Genomic DNA, 5,250 nt, shown 5'->3' on the forward strand with positions numbered 1-5,250 from the left:
TGTGTGTGTGTGTGTGTGTGTGTGTGTGTGTGTGTATATATATATATATATATATATATATACACATACTTTATATATATATATACATACTTTATATATATATATATACATACATACGCACACACACACACATATACATACATACATACATATAGATATAAAATGTGTCTGTGAGTGTATTCATGTGTGTGTATGTAGGTACATGTATGTGCATACATGTGTGTGCATTTGTCTCTATATGTGTTTGCATTGACACTGCTTAGGCTTCAGTGATGTTATTTATATCTCTCATAAAACAAAATGCCCAGTAGTAAGAGTTGATGTCACAAAAGGAGCCATAATAGCCTCAAGAAGTCTTGTCAGATCCATACAAGCAAGGAAAGATGTGTATCAATCAATGAATCAGGAATTCAGTTCTATTATCTATTCAACCATTCCATCTCACATACCAAATAAGGAAATTAACAAAATAAATAAAAATTACAGTTGGATGAGTCATTAATATGTCAGTCTACTAAATTATCACATTGCATTAATTGTTGTGTAGTTAAACAAAGACTGACTATAATTCCCAATGAGAGACTAGCCTGGGATTGAAAAAGTTTACTTGTGGATCAAACTCTACTCACCAAGTACTACAGAAATCCTCAGGTGAGGATATTCCTCACAGGGGACTTCTATGTACAACTGAAAGACTTGAGGAAAGGAACAATACAGAAATGGTGAAGGGAAAAGAATAAGGATATTATATATATTATATATTGTTTCATTGGGCCCAGTATTAGTACCAATGTCTACAGCTATCTACAACATCTTATAAAAGAGACAACAAGAAAAGCACATCTAATGTCTGAAGTTATATCATTAACAACAAAAAAACTAACTGACCAGAAATGCGAGTACATTCAGAATTAGATTAGAAAGAACTCTACTCCACCAACATGAACATGGAGGGATGTAATTTCAATAAGCCAGACAAGACATAAACTGCATATGAAGATGAACAAACAAAAGCCACCATTGCTAACTCCCTAGATGTACAACACCCAGCAGACAGAGTCCAGGAAGAAGACAAACATTAGAAAGTAGCACAGATGACAGCAAGTATCCAGCAGAAGTGAGAAATCTTGAAGGAAATGTCCATTGAAGAACAGTGAGTAGTCTCAAAGATCAAGGAAGACCACCACTCCAAAGAAGTTATAAAACTGGTTGTGGAAGCTGTTAAAATATCAAGAATGATAAACTTAACAGAAATCAACCAACTCCAAGCATAGTCACTTTAGCCATTGCAAAGAGAAGAAAAAATACCAAGACAACAACAGAACCAAAAAGGAAAACAACCACTGCAGAGACCAAAGTCTCACGAACAAGGATTTATCACAATTGCATCATCAAGGATAGGACAGACTTACGATACAGGATTAGTGAACTGTACAAAGAAACCTTTAATTACAGTGTTTGTAGATGTGTGAAATTGGTAGACACTGAACACATCTTCAGGCATAACAAAGTTGTGGCATACAATTAGAGAAGTTGTACAATTAGCAGTCGAACATGGTCACTGACAAAAACGATATCACCATCATCAGGAACATGCTCATTCACACTAATAGAAAGATAAAAGCCAACAAACCCACCATCATTAACAAAGACAAGAAGGATAAGAGATACATACTTATCAGCATAACAATAGTATCCAAAAGAAACATCTTAATGAATTCCACAAAGAAGCTAACCAAATTCAAAAGAGCTAATGGCTGAAATCAACAGGATGAGGACTAAAATAATATTGGTGGTAATAGCTCAAGGACTCATGAAGATGGGAGCATATAAGTTTCCTAACTGTATCCCAAGTAACACCAAAATCAACACAGTTCACAAGAGCACTCTACTGGGATCAGTCCATATGTTACAGAGATTATGGTCAATCAAGAGACATCTTACATATAGAACCTCAGGCCATATTTTGGACATGATTATACAGGATGCAAAACAGGAAACATCATCATTGTTTAAAGTCCATTTTCCATGCTGGCATGAGTTGGATGGCTTGATATGGCACTGACCAGCTGGGAGCTGTCCAGACTCCAACTGTCTGTTGTGGCATGGTTTCTATGGCCGGATACTCTTCCTAACACTAATCAGTTTTAAAAACTGGGTGCTTTTTACATGCTACCAGCTTTTTATGTGGCACTGGCACCTGAAAGGACAAATCTATATTTATGGAAGATTGTGATTTTACTTAGCTTGATGCATCTTATCAAATACAGCAAATCGCCACATCTCCTGGTCTTTTGCCATTTCCTCAGTAAGGCCCAGCATCCAAAGATCCTTTCTCACCACTTTGTCCCACATTTTCCTGGGTCTAGCCCTTCCACAGGTACCCTCTACAATTAGAGCTAGGCACTAATATAATAATAATAATAATAATAATAATAAAAATAATAATAATAATAATAATAATAATAATAATAATAATAATAATAATAATAATAATAATAATAACAAGAACAACAACAACAACAACAACAATAAAAATAATAAAGATAATGATGATGATAATGATGATAATAACAATAACAACAACAATTGTTTTGACTTTTGGCACAAGGCCAGTGATTTCAAGGAGAGAGGTTTAGTTGATTACATCGACCCCAGGACTTGATTGATACTTTATTTTATCAACCTGAAATGATGAAAGGCAAAGTTGACCTCATAAGGATTTGAACTCAAGAAATGTGACTGAGCGTTTTGTCCAATGCATTGGAATTTCTGTTGGCTTGCCACTTAATAACAATAATTGTTTCTGTATTTGCCACAAGGGTGACAGATAAGGTGACATTACAAGGAGATAATAATAACATCTCTCTAAATTATAAAGCTGATTGAGAAAAAAAACAATGTTTACAGTTCTTGTCTGTGAATGAAGGTATTTGAGTTAATGGATTAACAAATATTGCTTTTAAGGCAGGTATAATTAAGTGAATTATAACAGTAGCATACATTACAAGTGCTAATTATCTAAGATCTCTCTTTGGTTTGTAACACCAATATCATCATTGTCTCCCTCATTTCATTATTGTAAACTATAAAAAGAAATTTTCCAAAAACACTAATTTAAAAATCTCACTATTTAGATTTTGGTTTTGAAATGTTAATCCTTTGCTTGGATTTATATATTGATCTGACATTTTGAAGTTTAAAAAAGAAAATATTGAGAAAAAGAATTTCTGCTAAAGACAAGTAGTATGGATAACAAATAATGATTTTAGATTTTGACACAAGGCCAGCAATTTCAGTGGGTGAGTGGCTAAGTTGATTATATTGACCTCAGTGTTCAACAGGTACTTAATTTATTGACCCTGAAAGGATGAAAAGCAAAGATGACCGTGGCAAATTTGAACTCAGAATGTGAAGATGGTTGAAATGCAGCTAAGCATTTTGTCTGGTGCGCTAACAATTCTGCCAGCTTGCTACCTTATGGACAGCAAACAACAATATCAACTAGTTTGATTCTCCAAAAATACTGCACAATAATATTGTCTTTCCCAATATAAAATATCTTTTTCATTTGCTTGTATTATATAAAGAATACTCTTCTGCTTTCATTCTACAAGCTAACATAAAAACGTAGGGGAGAATTAACAATCTTATTGCCAGGAATATTATGACACAAGTGAATTCAAACGTCTAGGCCATTGTGACATGACACTGCTAATAACAACATCAGCAATGACAACAACAGTAGCAGTAACTTCCACTTCAGAAGGCTTTAAAAAAAAGCCCTAAGTATGCTATATAATTTGTTCACAGCTCCTAGCTTTCACATGGAATTAAGTGTTCAGAAAAATCAATGAGATCGGAAAATAAGCTTTAGTAAAGAATGAAGAAAGGAATAAAGAAATAGTAACAACAACAACAACAAAAGCAACAATAATATTAGCAGCAACCATAAAATTATCAAGGCTATTGGTTGTTTTTATTTTCTTCAATTAGAGGCAGAAACTGATGGGAAAGTTTGATTTTTCAGCAAGTAAGTGTTAGAACTACCAGTTAAAAAGAAATGGTTGTTGTGGCTACAGAGATTATTATTGTCAAGAATGGAAGAAAAACAGAAAGAAAATTGTAAAAACTTGTAAAAGACTTTGCTAATAATGAAACATATTATAGATTGATTAGCAGTTATTTCTAACCTTTCCTCCAGCTCAATCCCAGAACACACACTAAGTCAGGTTAATGAGATAAAGTTGGCCAGTGGCTATTAAAACTGTTTAAAGTGAATTGATTTATATTTTTGGATGTTAATTACTATTAAGGTTATATAAATTAGCTTCATGGAATCAGATTATACCCAGTATGGAAAATCAACATTGAATAAAAATAAATAATGCAGGTGAGCAATATTTAGCACTTAGAGATTCAAGATTAGTGGTCAGTTTGCTTGTGTATGAAAGATGTCTGGATATGGTATCTCAAGGTTATTGCATTTTTAGAGAGAGAGATAGAGATAGAGAGAGAAAGAGAGAGAGAGAGAGAGAGAGAGATAGAGAGAGAGAGAGAGACAGACAGAGACAGAGACAGAGAGACAGACAGACAGATAGAGACAGAGGCGGCAGAGAGAGAACTGACTTTCTAAACATTTGATATAGTAAAGAAGTGCTTTCTTTTTGGAGGATGAATCTTTTGGGATTTTGAAAATAAATATCTTTGGAGATAGCCAATTATTTAAATGAGATTCTGTCAGTAAATCAACAGCAAAAGACCTGAAGGTTATGATTTATTAATACTCTAACAAAATCTTGTTTTTAAGAGATAAAAATCTGAAAAAAAGCTGTGAGCGGTAAAAATTGGAAAAAAAATTCTTGGTAACTTTCTGAAATGTAAATTTTTTTTTTTATGTTCTGTAGAAAAAGCCATTATGAAAATCATACTCTGAAGACAGGCAAATAAATAAATATGCATAGATTTATCTGATTGCTTGGCAATTATTGATCCATCTTTCTGTCTGTTCATCATTTCAATCAGCATTCCTTATATCACCCTAAGTGTCTCCTTTTCCCAATACTGTATGTTCTGTTACAATATATGGGCATTTATTAGAAAATCAAAGTGCCATTTCTAAACTGAGCAATAACTTAATGAGTCAATTGTATTTTGTGAGATTATTGAAACTTGGCACATGGTACGTCTGTCCAAAATTTCCATTACATGTAGAGAGTGACAAGAGTATATATATATATATATATATAT

The 5,250-nt window shown here is 33.3% G+C and overlaps 1 protein-coding gene across 4 annotated transcripts in view; it reads right to left on the bottom strand.

The window, feature by feature from the left end:
• Positions 1-5,250, bottom strand: part of LOC106868150 (protein mono-ADP-ribosyltransferase PARP6) — a 189,197-nt gene that overhangs the window by 94,695 nt on the left and 89,252 nt on the right. The gene's annotated exons all lie outside the window — the stretch shown is intronic.

Source organism: Octopus bimaculoides, chromosome 3 (assembly GCF_001194135.2).
Source record: "Octopus bimaculoides isolate UCB-OBI-ISO-001 chromosome 3, ASM119413v2, whole genome shotgun sequence".
In the NCBI taxonomy this organism is placed as follows: domain Eukaryota; kingdom Metazoa; phylum Mollusca; class Cephalopoda; order Octopoda; family Octopodidae; genus Octopus; species Octopus bimaculoides.